Genomic DNA, 21,312 nt, shown 5'->3' on the forward strand with positions numbered 1-21,312 from the left:
GGGATAGCATTGAAAATGTAAACGAGGAAAATACCTAATAAAAAAAATTAAAAAAAACAAAAAAAACAAAAAAAAAACAAAAAAAACCCCACAATTTTACCGAACGTTTGAGAGGTAGCAATGCCAGTTCTAAGGAAATTTTGTAGCTGTGATTGTGTACATTAAAATCAGAAAAATCTCAAATAAAAAACTCAATTTCAACTTTTTAGGAAAACAAAACAAGTCAAACCCAAATCAGTAAACAGCAACAATAACCACAACTTAAGGATCAGAAAGAAATCAATGGAATTATGCCTAAAAGAAGAGCATAAAAAGTTAACATTCTTCAATAGTAAAATAAAATAAATCACAGACAACACTTTAGCTCATCTTTGGTTGTTTGAACGAGAAAGGCCCTCATAGGCTCACATGTTTGAAAAGGTTGGGCCAGTTAGTGGCACTGTTTGGCAAAGCATGTGGCCTTGTTTAAGGAGATGGGGATGGGCTTTGAGGTTTCAAAGAACTCATAACATTGCCAATATGTTTCTTTTCTCTGCCTCTTCTTTAGGATCAAATTGTAAGTTCTCAGCTGTTTCTGCTACCACACCTTTACTCAGACATCATGGACTTTAGCCCTCTAAATCTATAACCTTAATTAAATGATTTCTTTCATAAGTTGCCTTGGTGTTTTGTCACAGCAGTAGAAACCCTCACTAAGACATTATCTCATAAAATGGAAGAGAGAGAGAAGACCCAACTTAAGAAATCACGGGTTAAAATAGAGAAATTATCAGTGACAACTCTTGGCTCATTAGGAAAAGAATAGAAATTGAAGAAGATACTAGATGACGTAGAGAGCTCACACCCTCTGAGATTGGCAGAATTAATATTGTGAAAATGGTCACCTTACTAAAAACAATATATAAGATCAATACAATTTGAATCAAAATACTTACTTAATTTTTCATAGAAATGGAGGAACTAATCTTAAAATTCATATGAATGGCACACAACATCAAGGGTAATGAAAACAACATTTAGAACTTTTCTAGAGGTATCATAATATCTAATTTTAAGTTTACTACACAGCCATAGCAATAAAATCAGAAGCACAAAAATAAAGTACAGAAATAAACACATTCATCAATGGAATAGAATACACTAGCCACCTTATTTTTATAACTATTTATTAATAATAAATAATAATTATTATTTTACTTATTCACTTTATATCCTGCTCACTGCCCTCCTCCAAATCACCCCACCATAATTCCTCCCATGTCCTCATCTATTTTCCTCTGAGCATATGGGGACCTCCCCTTCTGTATCTTCCCACTCTGGCCCATCAACTCTCTGTGATAGCCACCTTATTTTTGACAAAGAAGCAAAAGGTAGACACTAGAGAAGAGATAGCCTCTTCAACACACTGGGAATCTACCAGTAGAAAAATGAAGCTTGATTCTTATATCTCACACAGAGTAAGTACTAATTAAAATGGATTACATTCCTTAATATTAAACCTGAAATTCCGAAACAACTTTTAGGATAATGTAGGGGAAAATTTATCAGTATACATAAGGATATGTTAATAGAAGTCCAGTTGTTCAGGAAATCAAGCCAACTATGGGCAAGTAGGATCTCATACCATTAAACATGTCTGCAATGAAAAGGACATTGTTAGTTGAGCGAGCCTACAGAATCAGAGGAAATCTTTGCCAGCTTCACATTTGGCAGAGGATTGGTGTCCAAAATATACAAAGAGCTTAAAAAATGGAGCTCCAAAAAAAAAAAAAAAAAACCTACTCAATTAAAAATGGTCTGTGGACCAGACAGTCCTCAAAACAAACAAACAAACAAACAAACAAATAAATAAATGACTAATATGTATTTTTAAAAGTGTTCAACATTCATGTCTGGATTAATACTATTTCAATATTTCACCCAGTCAAAAATGGCTATTATCAAGAAAGCAAATGACCACAAATCCTTTCAAGAATGTTGGAAAATGGAACTTTTATTCCCTGTTGGAAGGAAACTGGTGCAGATACCATGGAAGTCACTATGGAGGTTCCTCCAAAAGCTGAAAATAGAACCACCATACAGAACTACTCCTAGGCACATACCCAAAGGATCCCCCACATTACAGTGAATATACCCACACTTCCATTTTCATATGGGTCCATTCACAGTAGCAAGGAAATCAACCAGCCTGATTGTCCAACAGTGAATGAATAGAGGATGGTAGCATGATATATATACATAGTAGGAATTTACTCAGGTATAAAGATGAACAAGAATTTGATGATTTCATTGAATCAAAATTCAATGAACATGAAAATTTCAGTAAAATGGATGGATATGAAAAACATATAAGTAAGTGAACTATTAAGTATATTGTAAGGAAGACACTGCATGTTCTTCCTCATTTGAGGATCCTAGGCAAGGAATTTTAGAGTAGTGTGTGTAACATTGAGAGATAGTAATGGACAGAATGATAAAAAGCAAAACAGTTCAAGGGAGATATGGGAGGAAAGAGGACTTGAAGGAGGCAGGTGATGAACATACTCCACATGGAAGCTTAAGAATAAAGAGTAGGAAATAAGAGAGAGGTAAGCTTATTAAGAATCATAATCTTAAGTACATCTACACAATGGAGTACTACTCAGCTATTAAAAAGAATGAATTTATGAAATTCCTAGCCAAATGGATGGACCTGGAGGGCATCATCCTGAGTGAGGTAACACATTCACAAAGGAACTCACACAATATGTACTCACTAATAAGTGGATATTAGCCCCAAACCTAGGATTCCCAAGATATAAGGTACAATTTGCTAAACACATGAAACTCAAGAAGAATGAAGACTGAAGTGTGGACACTATGCCCCTCCTTAGAAGTGGGAATAAAACACCCATGGAAGGAGTTACAGAGACAAAGTTTGGAGCTGAGATGAAAGGATGGACCATGTAGAGACTGCCATATCGAGGGATCCACCCCATAATCAGCATCCAAACGCTGACACCATTGCATACCCTAGCAAGATTTTATCGAAAGGACCCAGATGTAGCTATCTCTTGTGAGACTATGCCGGGGCCTAGCAAACACAGAAGTGGATGCTCACAGTCAGCTAATGGATGGATCACAGGGCTCCCAATGGAGGAGCTAGAGAAAGAACCCAAGGAGCTAAAGGGATCTGCAACCCTATAGTTGGAACAATATTATGAACTAACCAGTACCCCGGAGCTCTTGACTCTAGCTGCATATGTATCAAAAGATGGCCTAGTCGGCCATCACTGGAAAGAGAGGCCCATTGGACACGCAAACTTTGTATGCCCCAGTACAGGGGAACGCCAGGGCCAAAAAGGGGGAGTGGGTGGGTAGGGGAGTGGGGGTGGGTGGGTATGGGGGACTTTTGGTATAGCATTGGAAATGTAAATGAGCTAAATACCTAATAAAAAATGGAAAAAAAAAAAAGAAAATCTTAGGGCAGTGAGCGGTCCTCTTTTGCTCCTCTCCAGCTCTGGCGCCGTATCCATCATGAATGACACAGTAACCACCCGGACCAGGAAGTTCATGACCAACCGTCTAATTCAGAGGAAACAGATGGTCATTGATGTCCTTCATCCTGGGAAGGCAACAGTACCAAAGACAGAAATTCGGGAAAAGCTGGCCAAAATGTACAAAACCACACCAGATGTCATCTTTGTATTTGGATTCAGAACCCACTTCGGTGGTGGCAAGACCACTGGCTTTGGCATGATCTATGATTCTTTAGATTATGCAACGAAGAATGAGCCTAAACACAGATTCGCAAGACATGGCCTTTTATGAGAAGAAAAAGACCTCCCGAAAACAGGGAAAGGAACGCAAGAACAGAATGAAGGTCAGGGGTACGGCGAAGGTCAATGTTGGTGCTGGCAAAAAGCCAAAGGAGTAGATCTGTGGTGACTTGATGTTTTGCTGTGATGTGCAGATTTCTGAGAGGACAAATAAACTAAAAAGCTTCTCCAAAAAAAAAAAATAATAAATAAAAATCTTAGTTTGAATAGAAGTAACCTCCATGCAGAGATAATGCTCCGCTAGAAACTGAGAGTTATTAAATGAACATCTTAGCATCAGGTGCTGCTACCTCCCTATGCACAGTCAGCCAGTGAGGGCGCAGAGCCCCAGACAAACAAAATAGTCTCACCACTCTTGGTTTCCCACAAGATGGTAACAGAGCAAAGGAAAATCAAGACGCAGGTGAACTGGGAGTGTTTTTTCTCTCTTGCTTAGCCTTCAGTGTCAGAAGGTGCTGGGCAAGCTGCTAGGGGAGGAAAGCCTTACTCAGTTGTGAATCCTGTGAGCTATAACAGTTAACTGCCAGGCAAGTTATATCCTTTGGTGAAATATGGCATAAATGTTACAGTGCTAACTGACTGCTTTCTGATTCTACTCCACAGAAGATAAGTTATACCAAGTTCTGAAAACCTGGTCAGGAGCTTGTGGCTGGGGAGGTCATAACACCCTAGAAGCGACCCTACTATTCTTGTTTTGCTCTATGGTTCCATTGTCAAACTACCTTCTAAATGCTCATGTCTATCCCTTGGGCTGTGCCCAGCCTTCACCAGAGAAACTTCTCACTGCACCAGACAGTGGTTAATAAAGATGATAGAGAGCTTGGCAGCTATATTATATCTAGTAAGACTCAGGGAATATTGAAGAAGAGGCAGGAAGAATATAAGAGCCAGAGCATGGGGAGATGTACAGCAAGTAGATACCATCTGGGTAAGACATAGCTGTTGTGCTCACGGACTCACTACAGCTGTGGTTATCTTTAGTACTGGACCTGCCAAGTTTTCAGGAAGAGGAGGGATCCATGGGGTCCCATCCTTTTCTGAGGGATGATTGACTGTTGAGGGAGGGCTGTCATATTGTTTTTCAATGTTTCGGTCAACTGAAACATTGGAGGACCCACTTGCAAATCAAGCTGCACTTCTGCTATATATGTGCAGGGGAGTTAGGTCCAGTCCGTGTATGCTCTTTGGTTAGTGGTTCAGTCTCTCAGAGCCCCCAAGGATCCAGGTTAGTAGATCCTGTTGGTCTCGTGGTAGAATGTCCATCCTCTTCAGGAAAAAACAATTTAATTTACTTTGATTACTACTTGTGTTTAAGAAACAGGTCAGATAGAAGGATGTATTAGTGAGAAAGTACTGTGCCTATAAAGATGTTCCTGGTTATCAGTGTGTTGTGATCCCTCACTTGAGGACACCTGCTAATTTCTGATTATAGTCTGTCTTAGTTAGGGTTTTTGTTGTTATAATAAAACACCATGGCCATAAGCAACTTCATGAAGGAAGAATTTATTTTGCTTACATTTCTAGGTAAAAGTGTGTCACTCAAGAGAGTCAGGGTAGGAACTGAAGTTGGGTAGGAACCTGGAGGTAGGAATTGCTACAGAGGTCACAGGGGGGTTATTGCTTACTGTGTTGCTTCTCATGGTTTAGTCAACCATCTTTCTTATTTTTTAGTAGATTTTTTTAATTAGGTATTTTCTTCATTTACATTTCCAATGTTATCCCAAAAGTTCCCCATACATCCCCCTCCCCCATCCCCTACCCACCAACTCCCACTTATTGGCCCTGGCATTACCCTGTACTGAGGCATATAAAGTTTGCAAGACCAATGGGCCTCTCTTTCCAGTGATGGCCGACCAGGCCATCTTCTGATACATATGCAGCTAGAGACTCGAGCTATGGGGGTACTGGTTAGTTCATATTGTTGTTCCACCTATAGAGATGCAGATCCCTTTAGCTCCTTGGGTACTTTCTCTAGCTCCTCCATTGGGGGCCCTGTGATCCATCCAATAGCTAACTGTGAGCATCCACTTCTGTGTTTGCTAGGCCCCGGGGTAATCTCACAGGAGACAGCTATATCAGGGTCCTTTCAGCAAAATCTTGCTAGTGTATGCATTGGTGTCAGCGTTTGGAGGCTGATTATGGGATGGATCCCCCGGTGTGGCAGTCTCTAGATGGTCCATCCTTTCGTCTCAGCTCCAAACGTTGTCTCTGTAACTCCTTCTATGGGTGTTTTGTTCCCAATTCTCAGAAAGGGCAAAGTGTCCACACTTTGGTCTTTGTTCTTCTTGAGTTTCATGTGCTTTGCAAATTATATCTTATATCTTGGGTATTCTAAATTTCTGGGCTAATATCCACTTATCAGTGAGTAAATATCATGTGAGTTCTTTTGTGATTGGGTTACCTCACTCAGGATGATGCCCTTCAGGTCCATCCATTTGCCTAGGAATTTCATAAATTCATTCTTTTTAATAGCTGAGTAGTACTCCACTGTGTAAATGTACCACATTTTCTGTATCCATTCCTCTGTTGAGGCGTATCTGGGTTCTTTCCAGCTTCTGGCTATTATAAACAAGGCTGCTATGAACATAGTGGAGCATGTGTTCTTCTTACCGGTTAGGACCTCTTCGGGATATATGCCCAGGAGAGGTATTGCGGGATCCTCCGGTAGTACCATGTCCAATTTTCTGAGAAACCGCCAGACTGATTTCCAGAGTGGTTTGCAAGCTTGCAATCCCACCAACAATGGAGGAGTGTTCCCCTTTCTCCACATCCACGCCAGCATCTGCTGTCACCTGAATTTTTGATCTTAGCCATTCTGACTGGTGTGAGGTGGAATCTCAGGGTTGTTTTGATTTGCATTTCCCTGATGATTAAGGATGCTGAACATTTCTTTCAGGTGCTTCTCAGCCATTCGGTATTCCTCAGGTGAGAATTCTTTGTTTAGCTCTGAGCCCCATTTTTAAAATGGGGTTATTTGATTTTCTGGAGTCCACCTTCTTGAGTTCTTTATATATATTGGATATTCGTCCTCTATCTGATTTAGGATAGGCAAAGATCCTTTCCCAATCTGTTGGCAGCCTTTTTGTCTTATTGACGGTGTCATTTGCCTTACAGAAACTTTGCAGTTTCATGAGGTCCCATTTGTCAATTCTCGATTTTACAGCACAAGCCATTGCTGTTCTAATCAGGAATTTTTCCCCTGTGCCAATATCTTTGAGGCTTTTCCCCACTTTCTCCTCTATAAGTTTCAGTGTCTCTGGTTTTATGTGGAGCTTCTTGATCCACTTAGATTTGACCTTAGTACAAGGAGAGAGGAATGGATCAATTTGCATTTTTCTACATGATAACCACCAGTTGTGTCAGCACCATTTATTGAAAATGCTGTCTTTTTTTCCACTGGATATAGCTCCCTTGTCAAAGATCAAGTGACCATAGGTGTGTGGGTTCATTTCTAGGTCTTCAATTCTATTCCATTGGTCTACTTGTCTGTCGCTATACCAGTACCATGAAGTTTTTATCACAATTGCTCTGTAGTAAAGCTTTAGGTCAGGCATGGTGATTCCACCAGAGGTTCTTTTATCCTTCAGAAGATTTTTTGCTATCGTAGATTTTTTGTTATTCCAGATGAATTTGAAGATTGCTCTTTCTAACTCGTTGAAGAATTGAGTTGGAATTTTGATGGGGATTGCATTGAATCTGTAGATTGCTTTTGGCAAGATAGCCATTTTTACTATATTGATCCTGCCAATCTATGACCATGGGAGATCTTTCCATCCTCTGAGATCACCTTTAATTTCTTTCTTCAGAGACTTGAAGTTCCTATCACACAGATCTTTCACTTCCTTAGTTAGAGTCACGCCAAGGTATTTTATATTACTTGTGACTATTGAGAAGGGTGTTGTTTCCCTAATTTCTTTCTCAGCCTGTTTATCCTTTGTGTACAGAAAGGCCACTGACTTGTTTGAGTTAATTTTATATCCAGCTACTTCATTGAAGCTGTTTATCAGGATTAGGAATTCTCTGGTGGAATTTTTAGGGTCACTTCTATATACTATAATATCATCTGCAAAAAGTGATATTTCGACTTCATCTTTTCCAATTTGTATCCCCTTGATCTCCTTTTGTTGTCTAATTTCTCTGGCTAGGACTTCAAGTACAATGTTCAATAGGTAGGGAGAAAGTGGGCAGCCTTGACTAGTCCCTGATTTTAGTGGGATTGCTTCCAGCTTCTCACCATTTACTTTGATGTTGTCTCCTGGTTTGCTGTCGATTGCTTTTATCATGTTTAGGTATGGGCCTTGAATTCCTGATCTTTCCAACACTTTTATTATGAATGGGCGTTGGATATTTTCAAATGCTTTCTCTGCATCTAATTAGATGATCATGTGGTTTTTGTCATTTAGTTTGTTTATATAATGGATTACGTTGATGGATTTCCATATATTAAACCATTCCTGCATCCCTGGAATGAAACCTACTTGGTCAGAATGGATGATTGTTTTGATGTGTTCTTGGATTCAGTTAGCGATAATTTTATTGAGTATTTTTGCATCGACATTCATAAGGGAAATTGGTCTGACATGCTTTATCTTTGATAAGTCTTTCTATGCTTTAGGTATCAGAGTAATTGTGCTTTCATAGAATGAATTGGGTGGAGTACCTTCTGTTTTTATTTTGTGGATTAGTTTGAGGAGAGTTGGAATTAGGTCTTCTTTGAAGGTCTTATAGAACTCTGCACTAAACCCATCTGGTCCTGGGCTGTTTTGGTTGGGAGACTATTAATGACTGCTTCTATTTCTTTAGGGGATATAGGACTGCTTAGATCATTAACCTGATCCTGATTTAACTTTGTTACCTGGTATCTGTCTAGAAATTTGTCCATTTCATCCAGGTTTTCTAGTTTTGTTGAGTATAGCCTTTTGTAGAAGGATCTGATGATGTTTTGGATTTCTTCAGGATCTGTTGTTATGTCTCCCTTTTCATTTCTGATTTTGTTAATTAGGATGCTGTCCCTGTGCCCTCTAGTTATTCTGGCTAAGGGTTTATCTTTCTTGTTGATTTTCTCAAAGAACCAACTCCTCGTTTGGTTGATTCTTTGAATGGTTCTTCTTTTTTCCACTTGGTTGATTTCGCCCCTGAGTTTGATTATTTCCTGCAGTTTACTCCTCTTGGGTGAATTTGCTTCCTTTTACCTAGAGCTTTTAGGTGTGTTGTCAAGCTGCTAGTGTGTGGTCTCTCCAGTTTCTTTTTGGAGGCACTCAGAGCTATGAGTTTTCCTCTTAGATATGCTTTCATTGTGTCCTATAACTTTTGGTATGTTGTGGCTTCATTTTCATTAAACTCTAAAAAGTCTTTAATTTCTTTCTTTATTCCTTCCTTGACCAAGGTATCATTGAGAAGTGTATTCAGTTTCCATGTGAATGTTGGCTTTCTATTAATTATGTTGTTATTGAGGATCAGCCTTAGTCCGTGGTGATCTGATAGGGTGCATGCGACAATTTCAATAATTTTGTATCTGTTGAGGCCTGTTTTGTGACCAACATGGTCAATTTTGGAGAAGGTACCATGAGATGCTGAGAAGAATATATATCCTTTTGTTTTAGGGTAAAATGTTCTGTAGATATCTGGTAAATCCATTTGTTTCATAACTTCTGTTAGTTTCACTGTGTCTCTGTTTAGTTTCTGTTTCCATGATCTGTCCATTGACGAAAGTGGTGTGTTGAAGTCTTCCACTATTATTGTGTGAGGTGTAATGTGTGCTTTGAGCTTTACTAAAGTTTTTTTTAATGAATGTGGCTGCCCTTGCATTTTGAGCATATTCAGAATTGAGAGTTCCTCTTGGAATATTTTACCAAGTGTCCCTCCTTGTATTTTTGATAACTTTGGATTGGAAGTCGATTTTATTCGATATTAGAATGGTTACTCCAGCTTGTTTCTTCAGACTATTTTCTTGGAAAATTGTTTTCCAGCCTTTCATTCTGAGGTAGTGTCTGTCTTTTTCCCTGAGTTGTAAGTAGCAAAATGTTGGGTCCTGTTTGTGTAGCCAGTCTGTTAGTCTATGTCTTTTTATTGGGGAATTGAGTCAATTGATATTAAGAGATATTAAGGAAAAGTAATTGTTGCTTCCTATGATGTTTTTTGTTAAAGTTGGCATTCTGTTCTTGTGGCTGTCTTCTTTTAGGTTTTTTGAAGGATTACTTTCTTGCTTTTTCTAGGACATGGTTTCTGTCCTTGTATTTTTTTTTTCTGTTATTATCCTTTGAAGGGCTGGATTCATGGAAAGATAATTTGTGAATTTGGTTTTGTCGTGGAATACTTTGGTTTCTCCATCTAGGGTAATTGAGAGTTTTGCTGGGTATAGTAGCCTGGGCTGGCATTTGTGTTCTCTTAGTGTCTGTATAACATCTGTCCAGTATCTTCTTTCTTTCATAGTCTCTGGTGAAAAATATGGTGTTATTCTAATAGGCCTGCCTTTATGTGTTACTTGATATTTTTTCCTTACTGCTTTTAATATTCTATCTTTATTTAGTGCATTTGTTGTTCTGATTATTATGTGTCGGGAGGAATTTTTTTTTTTTCTGTTCCAGTCTATTTGGAGTTCTGTAGTCTTCTTGTATGTTCATGGGCATCTCTTCCATTAGGTTTGGGAAGTTTTCTTCTATAATTTTCTTGACGATATTTGCTGGCCCTTTAAGTTGAAAATCTTCATACTCATCTACTCATATTATCCATAGGTTTGGTCTTCTCATTGTGTCCTGGGTTTCTTGGATGTTTTGAGATAGGATCTTTTTGCTTTTGCATTGTCTTTGATTTTTGTGCAGATGTTCTATATGGAATCTTTTGCACCTGAGATTCTCTCTTCCATCTCTTCTATTCTGTTGGTGATGCTTGCATCTATAGTTCCAGATTTCTTTCCTAAGGTTTCTATCTCAAGTGTTGCCTCTCTTTGGGTTTTCTTTATTGTGTCTACTTCCCTTTTTAGGTCTTGTATGTTTTTTTTTTTTTCATTTCCATCACTATTTTGGATGTGTTTTCCTGTTTTTCTTTAAGAACTTGTAACTCTTTAGCAGTGTTCTACTGTATTTCTTTAAGTGAGTTATTAAAGTCCTTCTTGATATCCTCTACCATCATCATGAGACATGCTTTTAAATCCTGGTCTATCTTTTTGGGTGTGTTGGGGTGCCCTGGACTGGCTGAGGTCGGAGTGCTGCGTTCTGATGATGGTGTGTGGTCTTGTTTTCTGTTAGTAAGATTCTTATGTTTGCCTTTTGCCATCTGAGAATCTCTGGAGTTAGTTGTTATAGTTGTCTCTGGTTAGAGCTTGTTCCTCCTGTGATTTTGTTAGCTTCTATCAGCAGACCTGGGAGACTAGGTCTCTCCTGAGTTTCAGTGGTTAGAGCACTCTCTGCAGGCAAGCTCTCCTCTTGCAGGGAAGGTGCACAGATATCTGGCATTCGGACATGCCTCTTGGCAGAAGGCCCGAAACAAGGCCTGTCCCAGAAGCTTTAGCTTCTCTAGTCCACACTCTCACCTGGGCAGACTAGTCTCGGCCGGATCTGGGAACCAAGATGGCTCCACCAGGTTCTCTGGCAAATCCCTCCTGGGCGGGGCGGATACCTCTCCTCTGGCAGGGAAGTTGCCCAGATGTCTGGAGCCCGAAACGGGGTCTGCCTCAGAAGCTCTGTGGCTCATCAGCTTTATTTCTTTATGTTATAGGACACAAATATACAGTGTCTTTAGCAATTTCATCTTGCCACCAGCTTGTGGAGGTTTCACTAACAGCCTTGACAATAACATTTGATGTTTGGGGGGTTCTATGGGAACTGTTTGACAAATGGCTCAATAAATATGTAACAATCTTGGCACTGGAGGCATTAGTTGGTGGTATAAGATGTCTCGATGGGGCATTGTCTCTCTCATTATATGTTGAGTTCATTTAAATTCCATTCATATATTTTAGGAAACTTATACAGTAGCAAGATTTTATATCTTTTGGGCTTGTACCCAAAAGACTCTGCATTCTACTACAGAGATACTTGCTTATGATCTTCACTATGCTATTCATAATAGCCAGGGATAGGAAACAGACTAGATGTCCATCAGCAGATGAATAAATGAATAACAATAACATGGCACTTTTATCCAATAGAGTATTATTCATCTGTTAAGAAAAATGAAATTATGAAGATTTCAGGTAAATGGATAGGGCCTAAAACAATTATCCTAAGTGAGGTAACTGAGAGCCCCCAATCCCCAAGTGTTGCGTGCTTTCTCTTCTGTTTTGATGTTACCTTTTAAGCTTTATATATGTGCATTTCAATTTTGATAACCAAAGAAGTTAGGTAGCTGAAAAGGGATCGGAGCTCATTGAGCTGCTATTAATATCACAATATAAAATTTTAAATTCTTGTCTTTAAATTCAAACATTTTGGAGGATAATTTTGTAGTTAAAGTTATGTACAGAGAACTTAGCAATGTACATTTAACCCAATTTAATGGTGAGTTCTTCAGCTTGGCAATAATAGCCACAGATTGCATCCCCAGCAGCAGTGGATCTAATCGTATGGTTCGTGTGGTTGTAATTGGTCCTAATAGCTTCCACCAGCTTAGTCAGAGCACCCTTGTCTTTAAAGTTAACCTGTGGGAAGTAACCTGTGTGAAGACAACAATGGTACATGTTTTTCTCTGGATTAGCCTCCTCAGCCTGGTCTTTCCTTTGATGATGTAGTAGGGGACCTCCATCTTTCAACACAGGGCAGAGAGAAATAAAAGAAGCTCAATGGGGTCTACATCATGGGCAATCACAACCAGCTGAGCCTTCCAAGGCCTGTGTGAACTGATTAATGGCAGGAGGTACTTTGAGCTGCTTATAGTGGATGGCCCTTTGCTGCTGCAGCCTGATGGAGCAGGGCTATTTGAATAAATGTGTGAGAGCTCTTTTGAGCTGGATGTTCTGCACGATGCTGAAGTTCTTGGGTCTTTTCTCAAACAAAGGATTGACCGCTTTAGGCCTCCTGCTTTTTCACAACGGTGAGGGATGGTGCCACCTTCTTCCAGTTAGCCTTCTTTCCTTTGGGCATCTTGCTTTGTTGGAGGGGAGAGTAAACATTTTATTTTTTTAATTTAAAAATTAATTTTTATTGAAAAAAATTTTCATTCATTTAAAAATTTCAGCCTCTTTAAAATACCCAAAGCCTCTAAAATATCCAAAATCTCTATAAAATTCCCAAGTCTCTTTAACAATTCTAAAATATCTATAAAATTTCAAAATATCTTAAGTGGGCCTCTTGTAAATTAAAAAGTAAGTTAGGTATTTTATTTAAATGGGTGTGAGAGGGAAAAATCAGGACACTGTGACATATGAATGAAAGCAAAGCAAAAGTCTGAGAGTGTAACACTCAGTTTCAGACTTCTGAAATCCCCATCATGATTCTCTGAGCTCCAAAGGGCTGCCAACAACAGTTCCATAGCTCTGGTTCTGTCATTTGAAGCAGAAACAGCTTGTTTCCCAGGCTGTCAACTTCATGGCTGATTCTGCCTTTGCTAGTAACCCCATGGTATTGGCATCTCCAAAGTCTTGGGGTCTTCTTCTGCTGCAACTGCATTTTCACCAATAACCCCCCATGCATTCCCTTTAGGAAGTCTAACCTTGTTACATGCTGCCAAGCCTCAAATTCTCTCTGTGATGCCTTCAACCCCAAGGCTTCTACTTCACCTGAGGCTATACACACGCCAGTGGCCTCTCATTGTTTGAAACCTTAGCTGCTCTGCATGACCCTCTCATGTCTTCAAGTCCAGTACCACCTAGAAGACTTACCAAGTTGGGCTGCCATCATGAGGAATAGAGGTGGCAGCCTCTGATCTGTAGTCTTTGTGTGTTTACCCTCCCCCCAATAAAACACTTTCCAGAAGATTCTGCTTCAGTGATGTTTAATTCTCCTCTCCAGCTGACCAGCGCTCATGATCTCAGTAAAGAAAAGATTTTATTCCAGTGGTGCTAATCTTGTGTTAATCATAGCAGATTATTCAGCATATGCTAGTAAGACATTATAGTTTCTTAACACAAAATATCACACAAATGGCCCTAGTAGAATATTTTCTTTTTTTCTGAAGCTTTACAACCAAGGCTTTTATTGTCTGTATTGCTCTCACCATTATTGGCCAAGTTCCCAGAATTGTTCACCAAATTCTGAACTCTCAATGGCTTTTCTAATACAAAGTTCCAAAGTGCTTCTATAACCCCTTCAAAAGCACATGGTCAGGTCTATGGCAGCAATACTTCATTACTTAATATGAATTTAAGACTTGACTAGAGTTTCTATTGCTGTGACAAAAACAGCAGAACATAAGCAATTTAGGGAGGCTAGGGTTTATTTTGCTTATAGTTTCAGGTAACTATCACAGAGGGAAGTAAGGACAGAAGCCTAGAGACAGAAACTGATGTAGAGGCCATGGGGGAGTGCTACTTACTGGCTTGATTCTCATGGCTTTCTCTTCCTGCTTTCTTATTCACCCCAGGACTGTCTGCCAGGGATGGCACCATCACAAATGACTGAGCCCTCCCCACTTTCTCTGGCTCTTTCAATCTTCCTTGATGATTCTTGAGCGTTTGGATTAAGGAATGTGATATGGATGTCCAATTTAGGGGTAAGCATTATAAAGTTCTCTTCAATAAGCCAATTATGCATCTCTGTGTTAATCTAGTGCTAAAAGAAAGTCCCTGATGAGGGGTGACAGTTGCACTAATCTACAGATAACAAATATGTAATTAGGAGCCAGTTAAATACTACATTCCCTTATAGGACTTATAACCTCTCTAGTCTCTGTTTCTTGGCCTCACTGATAGTACCAGACATGAGTTCCATTTTGTGGAATGGGCATTAAATTAAATGATTTGTTACTTTCATAACTTTCATGGCAGTATTGCATCAGTAGGCATATCTTGTCAGGTTGGTGATTATTGTAGCTCACAAGATTCACAGCTGGGTAAGACTGGTGATTGATTATCTCTCCTGATAGCATGTGTACAACTTTCCATCACCACAAAAGCTATGCAGTAGGGATGATGTTTCCATATGAATATCAGATTGATTTCCCTATGTTATATGTTTCAAGTATGTGGTGCCTTCAGCAACTGGGTCTTCCTGTCAAATTCAGGAGGGTAACTAAAGTAGTGGCAATAGCTTGAAATGTTTGAGAGTCTACAGGACCTCACTGAACAACAACTCTAAAAGGGTAGTCCATTTCTGGCTCTGGGTATTTTATTTGATAGTCTGTGGTCCCGAGAAAGGCATTTTTCCTCCAATTATAAGGTTACTCCTTAAACTCTTTTCTGTGTATATATATATATATGTATAGATTTTAGGAACCTTCTACAGTAGTAGGATTTCATATGAATTTTTCTAATGTTTTAGCATTAGTTATATCTCCCCATACTCTACACACCTTCACCCTACCTTACTTAAGCCTTCATGCCCTATCCCCATGCTCCCTTAACAACACCCATGTGTTCAATCTGTCCTCTTCCCTTTATAAGGTACAACAAAATTATTCATATTCATGTATACTTTTTATTCACAGTTTTAAAATTTGTTTTTCCAGAAGGACCTTTGGAATTCTCTTATAAAGAATAGATAACATCTGAAAGGATTTCAGTACATAACTGGTTTTCTTCAATAAAAAGTCTCAGATTCTTCAAAATATACTGTAGTCCCCAATTCAAGAATCATTGACTTTGCATTTTATTCAATTGTGATGTCTTCTATGATCACTTGCACCAAGACCTGACTCTCCTGGAGGCTTCCTGCTAATTAGATGCTCCCTTTAATGACTCCTGTTGCACCCCGGGCTTCTCTAGAAGAGGAGGAGGAGGAGGAGGAGGAGGAGGTGGCGGCTCCTTGTTTCTTAAAAATCTCTATATCACTTTTGATGCTGTCAGCGTATACTGTAAAGATTTCTCTCTCTTCCTCTGAAAAGTATCATTAATCTATTCTCTGACCACCTCAGACTAGGTAATGGGATACAGAAGTAGGATGTTCTTAGCCACAGAATAGCAACCTCAGTTAATTTGCACAGAATATCTTATTCCTAGGTCTGTCTTATGTAACTCTTTCTGGCGAATGAAGACTCCTCAAGCAATAACAACTTGCATTTATACAGCCTCATGAACATGAACTCACATAAATCACATTCATTAGTGCCTCTTCCCTTCTGTGGTCCCTTTCCCAGGTGACTAGCGTGCCTCCAGCTTTCCTTCCACCCTCTGCCTTGCCTCTATTATTGGTCTAATCTTACTTGGGTCTCCCTGGGGAAGCCCACCTGCCTGATCCTCTTCTCATTCTTCCCTGATTCTCACACCAATTTCAGTGAGGCCCAGGACCGTCTGCTGCCTGCTGTGAGATTCCTCCCCATCTGCCCCTCAACTCACCTAAGTGTCTCTCTCCTACTGCAGTTACTCTCTATAGTCTTTTATGGAGAGAACTGAGGTTGCCTGACTTAGCTGTCCCAATCTTTTGTCTTTTCTTCATCTGGGGAAAATAATCTGGTTCTTCCCGCTCCACCTCCCATCTTTTCCAAATGTATTGGTCACCTCCACAAATAAAGAAATCCATATTAGCATAGTACTGTCATTAAGGGTGCAAATGTTTTAGCAACCCAAGTTTTAAAAAAGTTAGTAGCATCTTTCTGTCCCTGGATATTTTGACTGGCAAACAGTAAAAACGTTCTTTAGGCTCCAGCTTCCTCATGCATAATGATAGTGTTTACTTGACAGAGAAGTTGAGAACACCAGCTGAAAAATGGACAATCGTCGTTACTTATGGGCAGTGTTCTTCGTGGGTTTACCAGGAGTCTGCTGATTGATCTCTTTGCCCAAGGAGAATAAAATGTTTTCATTTTGACAATCTTTCTATAATATTTGAATGCATATTTGAAATATTTCATGATGTGTAGTGTATTTGCTCTACTTTAATTAGGGCTTGTAGTATGGTCATTATTTCTTTCACATTTGAACAGATAACACTATTTCCTTAACACACCTTGGGTGATGTCATGTCTATTCATAGACTTAAATTTCTTAATAAATATTCCTTAATTTTCATCTCATTTTAGTACAGGAAACGCATTTTATAATACTCAGTCCCATTTCAAGGATGGGGAATGGAGGTGTTTTAGGAAAAGAAATCTTGTCTGAAGCCAGGGGACAACTGAATGGGGGTGATATGGCATAAGCCCAGATCTAGTTTGCTCTGTGCAATTTTGCATGAGTATTTTTTTAAAAAAAATGTACTATAAAACCTAATCAGAATCTTCTGACTAGTAATCATGTGCTGAAAGATGGTGTATTCTTTTTGCATAAAAGATTTTCTGCATTACAGCAGGGGGCTTTACACTGATGTGCCAGGAGGAGGACGAAAATCCATTTCTTATACCAGCCTGTCAGCTGTCCTTTATGATTGGACCATATACCATTAGATAATCACAAACAGTGACAAGGGCTGTTGCTCTGCAGAGATGCTTATGTTTGAATTGGTTTGCTGAGATGCCTCACTGTCCTGCATTAGAAGAAAGCACTACAAAGGACAGATGTGCCGTGTTATGCAATATTTATCATTTAGATGGTGAATAAAGGCATTTTAAATACAACTTCCATTTTGCCACAGTTCATTAGATATTTGAAGTTTTAAAGAAAGGTTTAAATAAAAGTAAAAGCAATGATATATTTATGTTGATTAAGCCCTTCACTGTTGACATAATTGCATCCTGAAAAAGATTGAAAGTAAAAATCTTCCCAAATTTCATTCCAAAAATTACATATATAATTTCTATTGTGTATTTGTTAAAAATTTGCCAGAGTAAATTCACATCCTCTTTATCTGGAATAATTTTTATATGATCTTCAGAGAAGAATTTCCCTATAGAGAAGTACAGAAGATATGTGTCTTTATATTAACTCACAGTAGATTAAAAAAATCAGAATGAAATGGAAGATATACTCTCCGTTATATATTTCCAGGCTTGAAGTAGTATTTTTCCTAGCATACTAAAGCAAGTTGGGACCTTTTAAATCATCTCTGGTCCCTTTATAACTCCTTGAGTAAGTATATTGTGAATAAGTTCATTTCACATCAAAGACTGATGATAAAGATGTGTCATTTATTCACATGGTTCAGAGATACAATATTTGAAAAAGTTGGGATTGCTTTTCTGGTTTAGAGTCATATTCATTTTGTAAGTGATGAAAGTTATCATCTTACGGATTGCTGTCATAGCCATTGAAAACATTAATTTTAAAGAATTAAGTTGTAGGGGTAGGCTATATGAATTTTAATAATGGGTTTCATGTTTAAATTACACAAAACTTAATAGAATATATATTCCTAAGGTTAATTTTAAAGACACTGCATTTCTTGAGTCAACATGAATGTTATGAAGGGATTTCAAGATAAAAAATGAGTATAGAACAAAGCTTACTGTAGAGAATCACTAAGTACCAGCTGTGATAATAACCTATTACAAGGAACCCTGTTATAGCATGGACTTGATCACAGAGGTCAGATCATGTTCACTGTGTACATAGTGATGCATCGTGCATCCCTTCTCTTATAACTTGGAATGCATGCAGTAAAAGGGGTTCCGTGTGTCCTCTGGCTCTTGCATAATAACAGGAATAAGGCCATTACAACAGTTATGAATGTATCAACAGTGACTTCTCTGGGAGATTGCAAAATGCTCATGGAAGGAACATTTGTGCTTACATATTCATTTAGTGAAGATTTTATCCTCTCTGCCAAAAGGAAATGGGGTGGCTTTCATACCAGATCACTGAAGTAAATCTATTAAAGCAAATATTAGCCTTTTAGACAAACGTTTTCTCATTAGTCTTGTCTCTGTGAGGAGAATGGGGTTAAAAATGATTTGAAGTTCCTTAAGTTATTATGTTCCCTGGCTTCTCTAAAATTAGAGTACCACATTTTCACTAACTATATTTACATAATTTTATTAATTTTTATTGCAGTTCAAAGCATACAACCATTTTACCGATTGCCTTTTTGTAATTAGGATGTTGCATCCTCACGTTGTTTTGGCACTCTGTAAGCACAACACCACATTTCATCAGCAAACACAGAGCAGTATTTTCTGATGTAATCAGATAAGTGTATTTGGTGTTTAACATGATTTCAGCTTTATTACAGGGCGATATGAAACTTATGAGTCTCCTTTATCACTTTGAAATTTCTTTTGCTTTGAATGAAAACCTGTTTTCATTCTCTTTGCTCTTCTCTGGCTTTGTGAGGCAGGCTGCCACCTGGATCAGTGGACATGGCAAATCATCTCAGTTTGTGGAGTGAAGACAATAAGACATATGGGTATGCGTGTAAATTACAAAGAGAAAGTGTCTGGAAAGTTAGCAGGAATGACTCGTTATTTAGCTCAACCCTGGAAAGTCCCTGTTCTTGGACCAACATGTTTCTTTTATCCTGAGCTTGGAATGTTGGTGAAGAAAAATGCTGCAATAGACCTGGAGAGTATAACACTCACTCATTAACAGACAAAACACTGTTGAAGAACATTGGGCAAACAGTCTATAGTAACTTTGTGTTATTACATGTCACATTATATTAGAAATTATTTTCTGTAGCTTACTGAGCTATAGGATAAAACTACCAATAGAAATTTGAAGCACTTTAAGCCTTTTCCATTTTTAAATTTATAACACACTTTTAAATTATAATTTAATTATAATTTTAAATTATATTTATATTATTGGCCCACTTGCCTCTCCTGCCTTCAGCCACTTTCATGACATCCCCTTACTCTGACTCAAATTCATGGACTCTTTATTCTTTTTAATTACTTTTTATATTTTTCTATTTTTATTAATTTTTTTATTAGATGGGCCTCTTTATTCTTTTTTTGTGTCTTTATTTATTTTTATTTTTATTTTTTTTTTTTCTTTTTTTTTTTTATTATTATTTATTTTTTTTTTCATTTTTTTATTAGGTATTTAGCTCATTTACATTTCCAATGCTATACCAAAAGTCCCCCTTACCCACCCACCCCCACTCCCCTACCCACCCACTCCCCCCCTTTGGCCCTGGCGTTCCCCTGTACCGGGGCACACAAAGTCTGCGTGTCCAATGGGCCTCTCTTTCCAGTGATGGCCGACTAGGCCATCTTTTGATACATATGCAGTTAGAGTCAAGAGCTCAGGGGTACTGGTTAGTTCATAATGTTGTTCCACCTATAGGGTTGAAGATCCCTTTAGCTCCTTGGGTACTTTCTCTAGCTCCTCCATTGGGAGCCCTGTGATCCATCCATTAGCTGACTGTGAGCATCCACTTCTGTGTTTGCTAGGCCCCGGCATAGTCTCACAAGAGACAGCTACATCTGGGTCCTTTCAGTAAAATCTTGCTAGTGTATGCAATGGTGTCAGCATTTGGAAGCTGATTATGGGGTGGATCCCTGGATATGGCAGTCTCTACATGGTCCATCCTTTCATCTCAGCTCCATACTTTGTTTCTGTAACTCCTTCCATGGGCGTTTTGTTCCCACTTCTAAGGAGGGGCATAGTGTCCACACTTCAGTCTTCATTTTTCTTGAGTTTCATGTGTTTAGGAAATTGTATCTTATATCGTGGGTATCCTAGGTTTTGGGCTAGTATCCACTTATCAGTGAGTACATATTGTGTGAGTTCCTTTGTGATTGTGTTACCTCACTCAGGATGATGCTCTCCAGGTCCATCCATTTGGCTAGGAATTTCATAAATTCATTCTTTTTAATAGCTGAGTAGTACTCCATTGTGTAGATGTACCACATTTTCTGTATCCATTCCTCTGTTGAGGGGCATCTGGGTTCTTTCCAGTTTCTGGCTATTATAAATAAGGCTGCTATGAACATAGTGGAGCATGTGTCCTTCTTACCAGTTGGGGCTTCTTCTGGATATATGCCCAGGAGAGGTATTGCTGGATCCTCCGGTAGTACTATGTCCAATTTTCTGAGGAACCGCCAGACTGATTTCCAGAGTGGTTGTACAAGCCTGCAATCCCACCAACAATGGAGAAGTGTTCCTCTTTCTCCACATCCTCGCCAGCATCTGCTGTCACCTGAATTTTTGATCTTAGCCATTCTCACTGGTGTGAGGTGGAATCTCAGGGTTGTTTTGATTTGCATTTCCCTGATGATTAAGGATGTTGAACATTTTTTCAGGTGCTTCTCTGCCATTCGGTATTCCTCAGGTGAGAATTCTTTGTTCAGTTCTGAGCCCCATTTTTTAAGGGGGTTATTTGATTTTCTGAGGTCCACCTTCTTGAGTTCTTTATATATGTTGGATATTAGTCCCCTATCTGATTTAGGATAGGTAAAGATCCTTTCCCAGTCTGTTGGTGGTCTTTTTGTCTTATAGACAGTGTCTTTTGCCTTGCAGAAACTTTGGAGTTTCATTAGGTCCCATTTGTCAATTCTCGATCTTACAGCACAAGCCATTGCTGTTCTG

General features: G+C 38.8%; 1 pseudogene; it reads left to right on the forward strand.

Annotated features, from left to right (window-relative positions):
• Positions 1-3,501: 3,501 nt before the first annotated feature.
• Gm11878 lies at positions 3,502-3,986 on the forward strand (annotated as a pseudogene).
• The last annotated feature ends 17,326 nt before the right edge of the window (positions 3,987-21,312 follow it).

The sequence above is a fragment of the Mus musculus genome, chromosome 4, assembly GCF_000001635.26.
Source record: "Mus musculus strain C57BL/6J chromosome 4, GRCm38.p6 C57BL/6J".
In the NCBI taxonomy this organism is placed as follows: Eukaryota; Metazoa; Chordata; class Mammalia; order Rodentia; family Muridae; genus Mus; species Mus musculus.